This window comes from Arachis hypogaea, chromosome 8, assembly GCF_003086295.3.
Source record: "Arachis hypogaea cultivar Tifrunner chromosome 8, arahy.Tifrunner.gnm2.J5K5, whole genome shotgun sequence".
In the NCBI taxonomy this organism is placed as follows: Eukaryota; Viridiplantae; Streptophyta; class Magnoliopsida; order Fabales; family Fabaceae; genus Arachis; species Arachis hypogaea.
In genome coordinates, this window is record NC_092043.1 from 3,902,667 (window position 1) to 3,919,876 (window position 17,210).

The window sequence follows — 17,210 nt, forward strand, 5'->3', positions numbered from 1 at the left end:
AGTGGGAGTTACAAATCATTATTTCAAATTAGTGAGGAGAGAGTCACCAAAAAAAAAATTAGTGAGGAGAGATAAGATACTTGCCGGATATGGACAATCTAAAGAGATGGAAACTGTTTGTGAGTGTGTGCACAATATCAGAAGAAATACTTAGGGTGTTTAAATTCAAACCGATCTAAATTAAATTATTTATTTAATCTGATTTAAATAATTGTATTAATTCGAATTTAATTGGATTTTATTTTTTATAAATCGCTGAATTGAATTGGATTTTGGATCTACTTTTCATAACTGATTTAATCCAATTCAAATCGCACAATGTGCTATAATATTATTATTTTATTATTATATTTACAATTATACTTATAATATGTTCAATTTGTTATACATTTTTCTATTATTCATGTATTATTATTATTTAATAAATATTTTATGTTCAAAATATTATTTATTTATTTATTTTAACTAACCTATAATTTTATTTCTATTATTACGTTATCGTTGACTTTTTAAGATATTGTTAAGACTTGTTATGTTATTGTTGATTATTTAAAATTTGATGTTGAGATTTTTTATATATATTCAATTTTTTTTATTTAAAAACCGTAAATCTAATCCGATCCAAACCACTTGTAATAAGATTGGATCGGATCGAATTTCCAAAAAAATTTCATCCAATCCAAACCGCACCGCACATAAATTAAGCGTTCGGATCGGGTGACTATTTCACTTAAAACCGAACCAAACCGCACTGCAAACACCCCCTAAAAATAATTATTGATGATTATTTTAAATTATTTTTTAATTTAAATTATATTACATCTAAATTTTATAGGTGATTTGATTCAATTTGATTTAAAAAATAATAAATTATATCAATTTTTATTTTATAAATCAATACAAATCATATTATAAACATATATATATATATATATTTAATTTGGAGGAGATTAAATTTTTTACATTTACAATATTCATATCTTATTTAAAGTGTAATATACACGTATCTTGTTTATAATTATAAAAATATTTATGATTAATTTATAATTATGAAAAATATTTATAATTACATAGTATAAACAATTTAATTGTAGCATGAATCATGCTTTATACATTTAATAATTTAAATATTTATTAAATTTCTATGAATCACGTTTTAGTTGAAATAGATAATTAATATTTCTGTAAATCAGGTTTTGGACATTTTAATATTGATAGAAATAATAGATCAGACCTGTTACACATACAAGTTTTTTTGATTTATAAGTTATACAAGTTGGTCCGAGCCCAAAAATAATGACACGCACCCACATTCTCCACATTCGAGCGTAAACGCGCGTTACTCAACCGTTTTACTTTTCCAAAGCATGCTAATAATGCAAAACTCTTCTTCTTCTTCCTCAATCAATACAGAAACCCTCGAGATTCAAGTCAAGTTCGAAACAAAAAAAAACACTAAAGAAACCGTCTAAGTCCTCGCAAAAAGTAGAAGAAATCAAGAAGAAAACATTCAAATCTCCATAAAAAAGATCAAAAAGAAGGAACAAACATCATTCAAGGTATTGTTCCATTTTTCTTCTACGTTTTTCATATTTCTGTTTCTGATTTCGAAATCGAAGTACTATATCGTCGTATTTTTCTCTCTATTTCACTGTTCATGGTTTAGATCTCATATTACTGTTCTAATAAAACTCTTCAAGTTGTTTACGATATTTTACGTAGTTGTAGTGAAATGATATTTAGGTGTATACATATAAACTCTATTTTGTGAATGTTTGGATGTCTTTTAAGTCGGTTTGTATACATATAAACTGTGTATAGAGCATTTCTGGGTGTATATGTCAGTATGGAATGTGACTGGTGCTTCTAGTGGCATTTTGAACTTAAATATCATTTTGAACTCGTTTAATTTATGATTTTACTTGTTTGGTTGAGTTGAATATGATTTTGAACTCATTTAATTTCGTTTAATTGAAAAAACAAAATGTGTATAGGACTAGATTTGGGTGTTTGGGGTTGGTATTTGGGTGCACGTGACTGGTTTTTGGGTGTACGGCTTTGGTATTTAGGTGCATTTTTTATCTATTGACAGTATTTCTTTTTTCTTGCAGTAAAAATGACAACCAAAAACCATATATATATATATATATATATATATATATATATATATTAGAACAAGTCAATTTTTCCTAATACAAATATAGGTTATTTAAATGACTCTAATTTTACTTTGTTTACAGCAAATCAAAGACTTAAAGTGTGCCATCAGACTACTGAGCGAGAAATTTGAAAAGATGAGCAAACCAAAGAAAGCGATTGTTCGTGAATTAGGATTTGGTGGACTCATGCACATCCTGCCAATGAATGTGCCTCACAAACTATTAAAAGAGTTGGCTAATTCCTTTAAATTGGGCAAAAAAACACACTGGAAACAAGCTATGGTTCCTTTAAGGTTAAACCCAAAACAATAAGGGATACCCTTGGCCTCAATGCATCAGGTAACTAATTATAGAAAACCTCTATAGTTCCATTCTCTGTAATATATTCTTCGCAATATCTTATTCTAATCTCATGTAATCAAGTAATAAATTTAGATACATATGAGTGATATTTGGATGCACATGAGTGATATTTAGGTGCATATGAATCATATTTGAGTGCATTTCAAGTAATAAATTGTTTTCTTTTTTGTAGGAGATCTATTTCTTGATAAAGTGAGTTATAAGAATCTTTCTGAAGAGAACCAACTCATTTTTAGATGGTTCCAAGACAAAACTCTGAGGCAGCTGACCGATGAGATAATGAGTATCGGTGTTGAAAATGAACAGGATCAGCAGATGTTTAAGAGGATTTTTATCCTCTATATTCAGATGGCGTTCTTGTTTCCAAGTACAATAACCAAAGTATCTCCCGTGCACATAGCTCCAATTTTTGAGATGGAGAAAATAACAGAGGACAACTGAGGAGCCCATGTGCTGAATTTCATCATTAAAGGCATAACAAATTTCCGTCTAAAAAAGAAAAAATCAATCGATGGGTGTCTCTATACCTTGATGATAATCTATTTCCATCTCTCAAAAAACAAGGAGAAGAAAGGACAGGAAAAAGCTGCAATGCCCTGGGTTAGCAACTAGAACAGAGAGCAGCTGGTTGCAAGAATTAGAACAGAGATAGGTGGTGTAAGAACCGGAGTTTTCACAAATAGAATACTTTAAATTCCTAAATTAGGTTCAAAAAATTTAGAATGAGAATTTGGGGATTTAAATATAATTTTTGGACTCAGTAGGCTTTTCTGAGTCAGAAAATGTGTTTTCTGCGAGAAACCGTGAAAAACCACAAACCGGTAGTTAAACCGGTTGAACCAGTTCAAGTTTGCACAGTGCTGCGTGAAAAAAGTAAAAACAGTAAAAAAAACCTTAGAAAATATTAGAAATAGAAAACCGGACGTTAATTTTAAAGGTTTGGCCCAAAGTTGGGCCAAACGGGCTAAAAATGCTAATGGGTTGGACCGGGTCCAAGTTGGGCCCAAGCCCAACATATATAAGGGTTCATTAAATGAACCCATTCAACACACCACACACACACACCAGCTGCAAGAGGAGAGGAGAGAAGAGAGAAGAGAGAAGAAACATTATTCACCTCCTCACTCTTTTCATCATATCTTGAGCTACGGTACTCCGATTTGCGTGCCGTCAGTGGCTACGCAAAGCTCTCGCCGAGCCTGTCATTTCTATCTAAGTTTTGTGGTAAGTCTTTTGAGTTTCCCTGCCCAATTTTCTTACCCTTGTGAATTTCGAGCTTTGGGGTTTGGTTTTGAGTGAAATCTTGTGTTTTGGGTGTTTTAGGTACACTCTAGTACTTGATTGCTTGTGGTTTTGGCTTTCCAAAACTGTTGGACAAGGTAAGAGCTCTTGAAATCCTTGTGACATTACGTTTATATTGAGCCCTAGGTTGATTTGTGATGGTTTATGCATATATAGCTTGATTATAGTGAGTTTGGAGGCCTTTGGTGATTGTTGGTGGCTTGGATTGTGTTGGAAAGCTTGTTGGTGATTATTGTTGTGCTCGTTTGTGGTTTTGGCATATCGAAAATTGGCCAAGGTATAGTTTTGGTTTTCTCTATGTAGTATATTATATTCATGGACACTTAGACTAGTGACCCATAGGATAGGTTTGAATTTATGTGGTTGTTGATTATTGTTAATTGATGTTGTATGTTGAAATGATATTGTTATGTTGAGAGTTAATGATGTTGGGATATGATGGTTGATGATTTTGAATGATTGCATATTGTTGGATATTGATTTAAAGCATGAATGAGGTTGATAATGAGAATTGATAGAGATAAAGTAATGATTGGTGAATGTGTTGGTGTAGGATTGATTTTAGAGTCATATATTTGATGTTTGAGGGTTGAGAATGGTGAATGGTAACCCAAGAAGGTAATTTGTGCTGTAAATGGGAGTTTGGTATTGATCTAGTTGGATGTGGCTTGAAAATTTGGTAAGTTTGAGTACATGTGAAATTTGGGTAAAAATAGAATTTTGGTGAACTTTGTCTGATCATAGCTTTTGCTTCAGTTTTCAAAATTGATTGAAATTTGTTTGAAATTAAAGCTTATTGAAAACCCTTCGAATCGATATAAAGTTTGCAAAATTTGGAATTTTTTAGAGGAAGTTATGATCAATCAAATTTGGGATAAAAATCTGAAATTCTGCAAAGTTGCAGAATTTTGTGATTTCTGGTATGTGCGCACGCACACCTTTGCGAAATTTTTAACCTGTGCGTACGCACACGCAAAGACAGACAATCTGTTTACAACGCTAGCACAGCTTGTGCGTGCACATACCCAATGAGGAATTGCAAACCTGTGCGTACGCACAGCCCTGTGCGTGTGCGCACGCATACGTTGGGAAGGCCAGTCTGTTGAGGGCGCTAGCACAGCTTGTGCGAGCGAATAGACATTGTGAATTTTGGTACCTGTACGTACGCACACCTCTATGCGTATGCACACTTCTTAAAATTTCTCCAAGGCGTGCGTGCGCACACCCCTGTGCGTACGCACACGTCCTATTTTTCAAATTTAATTTTGTTTTCAATTATTTCACCTTCCCAACAAGATTGCAAGCTTCTATAACACCATTTTAAGGCCCTTGGGATCGTATTCGGGTATCGGATATGAGAACAGTCCTAGGAGGATTTTATTTGGTATTTCTTTGAAAAGTTAGAGAACAGAGGTTATGTTTCTGGTGTACTGAGGATGTGTTTAGTTGAGAGAGAAGGAGGAGTAGTGAACTTGGTGATTGCTAACAGCGAATTGAGAAATTATTGAAATGATGAGTTCGGAACGGAAAAATATGAATTGATGATGGTTGTGATGAGTTGAGAACTTGGAAAGGAGTAATGAGGAAATGTTTGGGTTATATAAGAGTGTGCGAAGCCTATATCTCCGACGTAGCAGAATGTTCTGCTGCATGACGAGTTGATGTTGAGAGTGTACGGGGCCTATATCCCCGGCGTAGCAGATTTTCCTGCTCCATGATTAGTGTTGTTGAGCGTGTGCAGTACCTATATCCCTGGCGTGGCAGATTGTTCTGTTGCATAATTTGTTGTGGTTATTTCCTTCTCTGCTGCAGAAAGTGTGCAGGGCCTATATCCCTGGCATAGTAGACTCTCTACTACATGAGTGTGCAGGGCACTATATCTCTGACGTAGCAGACTCGCTGTTGCATGAGTGTGCAGGGCACTATATCTCTGGCGTGGCAGAAAAGGCTACATCCGGGAGGATGTGTCGGGTTGGCATTCACGGACCGACAAGTGATATCACGAGCCAATAGGACAGGCATTCATCATATGCATATTTTATGTGCTTGTTTGCTTTGATTACTTGAGTTTGCCTAATTGTATAATATGCCTACTTGCTTCTTGAATTACTTGTTATATATTTGAATATTACCTGTGTTTTTTTTGCTTGCAATTATCTGTGATTTGTCTGGTGTTGAGGAGGTTAGGCAAGCAGTGGCAAAGGGATCACACGGAGGGTAGGTTGGTGGAGGCTGTGGGACAGCGGTGATTAGTTTAGTTAGTAATCCCCTAAATTAGATTATCCTGTTATTATATTATGGTTTTAAATTATGTTTTAGTATGCTTTAAGATAAATCTTGTGGTGGATATGAAGCCTAGGATTACCTTTGGCGTCCCGGGGTCTTATATCCTACATCACTAGGCACTGTTACCATACTGAGAACCTCCGGTTCTCATACCATATTTTTTGTTGTGTTTTTCAGATGCAGGTCGCAACCCACCTCGGTGAGTTATTTGGATGGCGACAGAAGCGGAGGATCCTGTTACTCTTGGAGTCTTTTTGATTTATTTTGTTTATACATCTCTCACTTTTGTATTTTGTTTTGCCTAGAGGCTGGTACTTGAGAGAGAAAAACTTGTATAAGCTGGTTTTTACTATCTGGTCTTGTTTTGTCTGTATATATGGCTAGCTGGCTTAAACTCCGCGAGCCGTGGCTAGATTCTTATGATATTACCCTATTATACTATAATATTTTGTTATATTGTATATGTTTCTTGTGCCTTAAGTTAGTAGCTTCGTTAGTATGTTTTATGCTTTGTAAATCCTGTTTTTGAGCTATATCCTTCATCGGGCTTATAGATGATATTAATTCTTTCTATATATTATATGTATGAGCTTAGAACTGTCGTAATCTCTGATTCGCCTTTGCTTTATGACGTGAGGTAAAGCGTAGGCTAATTAGGGTGTTATAGATGGCCATATGGTAAGCAAACAGAATACCTTCCCTAATTTGTGTGTGTTTTATTTAGGTAGATGTGTAAACTAACATTTTTACTGTTTCAGGGCATCGTCAAGATGGCAGATGTAAGACCCAGAACATTTGAAAAGTCTTTTTATGACCGAGTCTCAAATCATATAGTTATTTATAACCTTAATTTCAGAAATTATTTTATTAAAGATAATTAAGGCAAGTTTTGATTTATTGAATTTGAGATAAGTTAAGATTATTATCCAATTTTACAATTATTGAATTATTTTCTATATTCAAATTATACAGTTGGTAGTTGTAAAATAATAAATATTTTATATGATTTGGATTAAATAATTAATATTTTAAATATTAATACTGCTATTTTGAAAAATAAAGAAATTAAGAATATTGTTTCTAATTTTTGGATTTGAGCATCTCATTGAAAATAATTTGTAAAATTGATGAACAAATAGTATTTTCCTATATATAATTAGTATCGGATTTAATTTGGGTTCAATTACTATATTATCCCTACTTGTTTTTGAAATGACCTAAACTACCCCTAGCTCAATACTAACCCTAAGTTTCAAAAAAATGAAACCCTAATCCCTAACCCAGCCGCCGGGTCCCACTTGTTTCCCTTTCACCCTCTCATTCACAGAAACATGGAAAGAAGAAACGAAAGGGGGAGGGGGAAGAAAGAGCCGTGCTAGGAGAGCAGAGAAGAGGAGAGGAAAATCGGAGGGGAAGGGGGGCCGCGCTCCACGCCGTCCGGTCACGCCGCCACCGCGCCACCGTTGCGCCCAGCTCGCCGCCTTCCTCCACGCCGTGTCGCCACTGTTTGCGCAGAGGAGGGATTGAGGAAACAGCTGCCACACGCGAGCTAGAGGAGCTCGTCCTTGCCGATCTGCCGCCGTTGAGGTCACGCACAGGGAACGCGCGAGAGGGTGGTGTGCCGTTGGAGCCACATCGCCGTGTCTTTCACTGTCACCGCCGTTAGAGCCGCCACGAAGGAGAGCGAGAGGCAGAGAGCTCGCGGCGGGGGAAGGGTCAGGCGCCGCCATGCTGCGCGAAGCTATCCCTGCCGTTCCTGCCGCCGTCAGTACTGCCAAGGCTCTGGCCATTATCGTCGTTGAGGGAGCTCGCCGGAGTTGCTAGAGGCTGCCACCGCTCTATCTGGTCCTGTGTTGAGTTGCACCGGTAAGCCTCTGCCACCGGAAAAAGTCCCTGATGCTGCGTCACCGGAGTTCTGGCCGCCGAAAAACCTCGCTACCGCTGTGGTTGTAGTCCACTGTATGGCCGCCAGAGAAAACCGCCTTGGCCACTGAAACCAGCACTGGTAAAGGTCCTTGCAGTCGGTTCTCATTCTTTCCTGTTCCTGGGTTTTTATGGTCATGACGTTGTTGTGCAGTCGCGGTTGTCGTGGTCGGAATTCGTCTCCGCTGTCGCTTGAGGTGGCTGCCGGGCTGCCGCTGAACCGGTTCGGAGACCGCCACTGTTCCGGTTCAGCCGTTTTTTCTTCATTCGGTAAGCCTTTTCGATTTGAAAGCTCTCTAGTTACTATTTTGTCATTATACACTAAGGTTTTACGGCATCAATTGCTATAAGATTGAGTTTCTATTGTTATATGTCGCGATTAGTGTTGCTGTGGTTACCATGGGAGTGGCTTGGAGCCGAGGTTGTAGTTGTTGGTGATTTTGGTTTAAGAAATGAGGTTCCTGTGACACGTTTGGGTTATGATTTTGGCGTTTTGAGGTAGGGCCGCTTTCCAAAAACTATATTTTTATATATTGAAATTATTACATATGGATATTGTTGTGAGACAATTTTGTATTTGGTGATTGTATCAGCTTTATGTATTATTTGATTGTCTCGAATGATTATGAATATTTGTTTGACTGGATTGTTGGGTGGCTTTGTAAAATAAAATGCTTTTGAAGTTGATTCTTTTAAAGCTTTGAAATCGAGTTTAATTCGTTGGAAATTGATTTGAGTTGAGTTAATTTTCTTGATAATGTGAAAAATAGAATATACTATTGAATTTAGCCTGGTTTGCTTTAAATGATCTGGTTTGATAAATGACTGTTGCTGAACCGTTTCTTTAAAGCTTTAGAAATGAGTTTATTCGGCTGACAACGATTTAATTTTTGAAACGGTTTCCTTGGAGTATGGAATTGAGATGACTGTTGGATTTTGGCTTGCTTTGAACTGATTTTGGATTTTGGGCTGTTGAAAAGAATTGTGGAATGGTTTTGTTGGGACCCGAACCGGGTGGCAAAGTCCAAGTTTTAGGAAAGGTGTTACCGAAATTCTGGTAGAATCTGGGACTTTACTGAAATGTTATTCGAAAACTTATGGGTTAACGGCTTCTACTATTTTATCTGACTTATTAAGAAAGGGGTGACTTATGCTTTTGAAATGAATTATTAAGAAGGAAATTGTGATTTAGTCTTATTTCTTTGGCCAAGTATTACATTTCCCTTGTGAACATGTTATTTAAATGAAACTTATGCTTTAAGGTTGTTTGAATGTGAAAAGGGTTTATGCCTTTGAATTTGATTTAGGAGTTTCAATTAAAGAAGTTTCAATGGCTTTGAAAGAACCCGAGCGTCTATTGACAAGTCTCATTTTAAAGTGTTTTGGGAAAGGTTTTAAGTACTTCCTGAGTTCTGAATTTTTGCAAGACCAAAACAATTTCTGAGCAGTTTGAAATGCTTTAGAATTTCTCATGGGGTTGAAGCTGGTTTTTGTTTAAGTAAAGGAAACGGCTTTGAAAAGAGTAATTGATTACATGACTCGGTATGACTTAGACCCTAATTTGTTACTCAAATCAAGAAGCAAAGGTTTTAATGATTTTAATTAAGTTTGAGGAAATGAGTTATATTAATCTCCCCTAAAGACTTGAGACTCTGCCGAGGAACTTTTGTTATAAAATTCCATTGTTGGATGGATGATTTTGAATATTTTAAAATAAATCTTTAACTTTCCATGGTTATGGAAGTTTTGGAAAGAGGATGCCGAGAGTGGCATTATTTTCAAAGGGGAATAGTAAAAGTGGCTTATGAGCCTGAGATGATTTGAGAAATGAGATCTTTAAAGCCAAGGCTGAAAAGAGTTGAAACTTGATTTCAAAGTGAAATGAATTGAGAAAAAGTGATTTATGGCTTAAATGACAATTTTATGAATTTGATGATGTTGAATGGTGGAAGTGCTGTTTTGTTATGGGCCGGAATGGTTGTGTATGATTATGATTATTGGCTAGTTTTGGATTGAATCGTAAGCCGGATGGTTGAGATGGATGTTGATCCATGGTTGAGAATGAGTGCATATATGCTGAGATATTGATAATTGTGATTTTGCACTTCCACTATTTGAGATACGAGTTTTCCTGGGTAGTAGTAGTGGCTAGCCACCACGTGCTCCAGGTTGAGACTTGATACTCTGTTGACCCTATATCGTAAGGGTGGCCGGGCACTGTGAAAGCCCCGGATGAGCTTGCCCCCGTGAATATACACCAGTGAGGGTGTTGGATATAAATCATGATTATGATCACGATTATGATCACGATTATGTTGAGTATAACTCGAGTTGGGGATGCACGACAGAGGGACAGTCCAATGGTTAGCTACCAGGACTTGTCGGGTTGGCTCTATAACTGACAGATGATATCATCAGACACTAGGACAGGCATGCATCATATGCATTTATGTGACATTATTTGGGTGTGCATATTATACTTGGTTTGCCTTTGTGACTATTTGAGATTAACTACTACTTGTTCTACTTGCTGTAACTGTTTGTTTGTGCTTGAACTTCCTATCTGTGTTTGCAATTGGGACTCTGTTGGATTGTGGTGATTGGTTGTTGGTTAGATTGTTTGGGCCTAGGGCCGTGGTTGAATTGAAATAGACCAATGGTTGGTTTCGGTTTTGTGTTTCTGGTTTGGAAAAGTATGAAAGGCTAAGTTGGTTTAGCATAGATAAACCTTTTGAAAGGCTTTTGAACATTGTTTTAAATGAACAGTTTCCTCTTTCAGAAAAGATTTCAGATTTCTCTTTTATTGAAAACCGTTGTTTTTTAAAAGAGGCATAAGACAGTTATTAATCACTGGTACAGTTTACCTTCACGTATCCAATTACAGTAATTCCCCAAAACCCTCAACTGAGAATCCTTTCGAGGATGATGTTCTCACCCCTACATTTTTTTCCTTTCAGGATATGGGCGCAGAAGTTATAAAGAGCTTATTCAGTTGTTGTTGAAATGCTCTGTGTTGCTTTAAATTATTATTTATTGTACCCTCGCCTTTATCTTGATATATTCTGTAAGAGGGATATGAATTGTATTGGTTAATGCTTGTAATATTTTATATATATATATATATATATATATGGATGTATTCTTTATGAGTTTTTGTAAGTCGTATGGTATCTATGGATGTACGCTGTCAAACAAAAGTATTTATGGGAGTGGTTCGGTGGTTTAAAGTTTTAACAGGCTCATATTTTAGTATTAAATATTTATAAGTGTCGTCGTAATGTTCGAGCTATCAGAGTCGTGCAGCTAGAAGCGTGAGCTTTGGTAGTTAGGGTGTTACAGTAGAAACAAAAAGGAAATTGAAAGAAATGAAAGAAAAAGAAAAGATAGAAGAAAAGGAAAAAAAAAGAAACCAAGTTCTTCCTCTGAGAACGATTCATCAGAGACTGATGTTGATGTTTCCTCTGAGTCTGAGTCGGAAGAAGATTCAGAGGAACCTATAAGGAAACAACCCAAAAGGAGAGCCAAAAAGTAAGTAATATTTTTGGGTGCATTTTGTTAGTTTTGGGGTATTTTTCCCTAATAATTATTTGCTTTCTAGAATGGAATCCAGAAAGAGGAAGCAGATTTTAGAGGATTCCAGTTCAGAAAGCAAAAGTGAATCCACTGATGAGTAAGATTCTGAAATTATCATCACTTTATTTCTTGTTTCTATCAAAATTCAATGTATTAACATAGGGTTTTCCATTTAATTTCAGGAGTGAAGAATCCTTGCCAGTTAAAAAATAAAAAACAAGAAAAAAATTCACACTGCCACCAAAAAGTATGAACTGCCTTCAACAGTATCTCATATTCAATATTATTGTATTTGTCTGATTCGTAATTTTTTGATTTTCAGGACGCAATCCAAAAAAAGAAAGCACATAATTGAGGATTCGTCTTTAGAAAAAGAAAATCATTCCTATGATGGGTAAGATACTTTCTAAACCTATCTTAAACTCTGTAATCAAAATTATATTTTGTTAACATGTACTTTTCAATGTACCGTCAGAACTGAAATTGGAACTGAAACAATAGAAGGATTTTTAAGACAACATCAACAAGGGTATGTTGAATTGGGTGCATATTACCTTTCTTAAGGTGTTTTGGTTGCTGATTATTTTTCTACCTTTAATGGATAAAATTTTGATATCCTGATTTAACTAAATAGTATACTAAATGATATTTATTCTATACTTAGAATGCCGGAGGTGAGCTTAGCAACCAAAACTGATCCTTTGTTTCAAGGATAAACGGAGCAAAGCAGTGTACACAAACCTTCGGATTCCATGTAATTTCTTTTTCTTATACCATTTTCTAAATTCTTTTTTACCCTATTTTTCTAATTCTGTATATATATTTTTTAAGAACAAAGAGCCCTTTAAAGTTTTATTCAAGCAAAAAAAGGCAGGAAAAAAACAAAAATCTGCAACTACGTAAGTTCTAAAAAAATAAAGCCTTTCAGGTGTATTTGGTTATTATTTGGGTGTATTTCAGGTTCAGTCGGGAAGAAGAATCGTTGAGTGACCCAGCTCAACAACAGATCATCATTTTTCGACCATCCTCTCAACTGCTTGATATGTAAGTTTTATAACTAAATTTCAACTCTCTAATCATCTATTTTAAAAAGGATTTTCTTAACATTTTATTTTTGTCTTGTTTAGCATTCCAATTCAACTATGCCTGCCTTCATCCCAGGCAATATCAGAAAGCCCTGTGCCACCATTTGAACCATCCCCCCAACAGAGAGGTGAGCAAAAATATTTGGGTGCATTTCGTTATTGTTTGGGTATATTATTATTTTATTTGGGTATATATCCTAAAAATTGAGCTGTAATTGAATTTTTAGTAATCTGATTCATTTTCTCTAACCCCATAGCACTCTAGAATCCCAAAAAATTGATGAAAGCACACCAACAATGCCACCAGTTCCATCTAAAATGTAAGTTCATCACAATAGAAATTGGTTTTCGATATCATTTGTTTATTCTTATTCTTATAGTACGATATATGTCAACACGCAGTAATCCAGCCCCTGAAACGACTGCTGCTGCACTATTGATGATGGCCAGGATAGCATCCTATGTACCTAAAGAATTACCATTGCCATCATTCAGCCTTGGCTGGACTGATTTAAACCAAAAAGAAACACAGACACAAGAGGGGGTGGGGCAAGCAGAAACTCAGGTGGTAAAAAGTTCGGAAACCATAATACTAATAAAAGAATTAGATGTGCTAGTGAAAAAGATTGCAAAGAGTGGAGAAAAGACAACACCAGATTTTCCAGAAGGTAAAAGTCCGCCAACTGAAAAGCAGACCGTGGGCCAGATTTTTGACAAATTTAAAACTCCTGCGAGGAGAAATTTAATGTCGGCCGAAATGAGAGAAAAATGCTACCTCTGGACGACACATATCAAGACATATGCGGACGACAGTACTGATGAGTATGATTCACTTTGCACACTGAACGCCCAACAACCGTTGGTGTTGTCAAGAGTCCACTTTGCATCTTTAAAAGCTACTTCATATATTGAAGCTGACCTAAGATTAGAATAAGATTAATGATTATGTTATGTCATGTGACTGCAATATTGATTGATGTAATTAATATGGCTGTTTTGTTTTTCTAGATTGTGTTTGTTTTTCAAGATTGTGACTGCTATGTGCCTGATCCTCAACGAACAAAATATTAAAAGATTTCAGGAAGAAATTTATTGTCTCCCACCTAATATTATGGTAAGGTGTAATGTATTAAAATTTGGGTACATTTTGTTATCTTTTGGGTGCATTTTGTTATCTTTTGGGTGCATTAAAAGATTTCTTTTAGTGTTTCACAAATGTTGCAGAACATGGCCATTGGAAATAATCCAAATTGGGAGTTCTTACAGCCAAAATCCAAAAAGCCATTTAATGTGAAAGACTACCCAATGTTTATACCCTTTTTGGACCGGAAAAAATTAGCATCACATCCATATATAAGTTTTCATTTCTAAAACTTCTTATCACAATTCTTTGGTTATCTATGAATTAAACTAAAATACTGTTCAATGTGGAGATGTTTCAGATTTTTGCACCTGTTTACTATTCAAATTATTGGTAGATATGGGTGGCTGATGTAAGAAAGAAAAAATTTTATATACTTGACCCCTATCACAAGACGTGTCTCTCCAAAGATAGAATGAAGCTAAATAAATTTTTTGTAAGTTGGTTATGTTTTTTGCGTTTTGAAATTCGGATGTATTTCAATTCAAAGTAAGGTGTATATTTTTATCCTTTGGGTGTATTGATTTATTAGACTTATTCCTTCTTATATTCGGCTTTGTTTTTTTGTTTTTAGGGGTATGTGATTTTGAGAATTAGGGTATATGTCGGGGGCACCTCTCAAGAGAAAAGATCGTGAAATTAAGCCTCCTTACATTGACATTTTAGGCAAAAAAACAAAGTACAGATCTTTCACTCTGAAAAATTGTGTTTTCAATTACTGTCCAATTTTAATTTGCTAAATTATTTTTGGTTTTCAGTTATGATTGTGCTATTTGTGTCATGAAATGACTTGAAATAATCGAGCCTCAAAATGTTAAAAAATGGGAAGTATAAGTGGGACAATTAGACTCAGGTAATTATATTTAAAACTATATAACTCTCTATTACTTTTCTAAATTAACAAATTTAATTCAAATAATATTCTTTCAAACTGTAGGCGGAGGTCGACCACTTCAGAGTTGAATTTGCTACCCGAATTCTTTTTCATGACATGAATCATGACAGAGATGCAGCGATCAAGGGAAGTGAAACAATGAGATTGTCGAAGCCATCTGCAGCTTTGTTGAGGCCATATTGTCAAGTAGATTCTTATGATATTGAAAGTGACAGTGATTGACTTCAGTTTTATGTAGTTTTAAAATAGTTTGAACACTTGTAAATTCTATGAATATTTAATTCATTTGTATTATAAAATTTGTTTGCATAAATAAACTGTTTGTGCGGTATTCAAAACCTGTAAATTACAAAAACATAGAAAATAAAGGAAAACAACATCAAACTAAATAATACGCCCAATTACTTTAATTATGCACCCAAATATAATCGGTATACACCAAAATATGTACCCTAAACCCCTAAACCCTAAACCCTAAACCATAAACCCTTAACCCTAAAACCCTAAAACCCTAAACCACTAAACCCTAAAACCTAATCCCTAAAACCAAAACCCTAAATCCTAAACCCTAAACTCTAAATACTAAAACCCTAAACCCCTAAAACCCTAAACCCTAAAACACTAAACCTTAAAACCCTAAAACCTTAAACTCTAAACCCTAAACCCTAAACCCTAAACCCTAATTATGCACCAAAATATAACCCGTATAAACCCAAATATATACCTTAAATACCTAAAACCCTAAACCCGAAATCCTAAACCCTAAAATCTAAACCCTAAACCCTAAAATCCTAAAACCCTAAACCCTAAATCCTAAACCCTAACCCATAAAAACTAAACAAAACAATAATTTATAACATAAATAGCAGCATCTGAAAAATATATAAATGTAAAATGTCAAACACAAGAAAATTCCAAAATACACCCAAAAAATGAGCTTTACACCCATATTCTATAAATATACACCCAAAAAACTATCCCCTGTTGCTGGTTCCCTGAACTGATAATTCATAACATGTCCATGATATTGGCTGGAATTTGGACGCACCACTGATGCAGTATCAAAGAGGTTTAACTGGAAATAATAAACTCACATATTAGCAAAAGTATTAACAAGAAAATTAAACTCAATCACCACATATTTAAAGAACATCACTTTTACCTCGTTTAAAGCTTTTGCTTTTTTCTTCTTTGAGACATTTGCAATCTGTTTGTCCAACTTTGAACCTAGCCTATTTTTTGGACGTCCTCTTGTTCGAACCCTTGGAGGGTTTTGAAGCTTGTTAACAGATTCCAAGTTGGCATCTTCGTGAGATAACAAGCATGTCCCATTCTTTTTGGCTTTCAGTTCTTCCATCTCAACCATGACGTTATCGTACGTATGGTGTAGAATGGCAGTTAGCTCATCTGATTCTGATACAAATTCGCAAATATTTTGCGAACAAAAGACCAATTCATCAAACCTCTTGCTTCTTTGCTCCAACAGTGGCTCGTCGTGGATGCTCTTGATGTGTGTGTGTCGCCTCTTTACCTTCTTGCTCCATCATTCCAATATATATCTCGGTGACACTTGAGTTACTCGTTCAAAGCTTAAAATGCTTAGTGCGTGATGGCACAATATCCCTTTGGACTCGAATAATAAGCATGGCATTTGACTTGGGCTGCTACTGAGTCGTAAGTAGCCACAAACTTGTTTAATATTAAGCTGGAAACTTGTTCTCCAACTTCCTATACTGAATAGCCTAAAGCGGAATTCATTAATCTTGTGATGCAATTTTCCTTCCCTCTGAATTGTGCTTTGACTTCCCTAAACTTCTGGTGAGTATACACATGTTGAAACCGAGCTTCAATGGAGGATTTTGTTGCACACGGTATCACCGTATGAAAATCTGCAGCATCCGATTCTCTCTCTGCTTGCTCCCTGCTTCTAAGGCAATTATCATATTGTTTGACAAATTGAATAAGCGAGCTGTTCTGGGTAATAAACTTGTTAAAAAATGAATGCATTCTCTCACTCCTTTGTGTGCTTCTCATCCCAGCCCAAAAGTGGTGATCCAGATAAATTGGAACCCATATATGACAGTCTTCATAAAGATCTACAAAATACACCCAAATCAGACTACAATGCACCCAAAACATGCAATTTGCACCTCTATTGTAGATTTTAAAAAACATTACATGAAAGTCACTTATTGTCCACAAGACCATACTTCTGCAGAAAATCATTCCAATTCATATCAAATGAATCTTTGCTATGAGAGTTCCAAACAACATGGCTCATTTCTTGTTCGATTTTTATGTGTCTCTTATAGCCATTTAATTTGCTTGGAATCTTCTTTGTGATGTGCCAAATACACCAACAGTGAATTATTGTGGGCATACAAGCCTCGATAGCCCTTTTCATTGACGCGCATTGATCGGTGAGAATCCCTTTCGGAGCATTTCCTCCCATGCAATGAAGGCAACATTGAAATAACCATTTT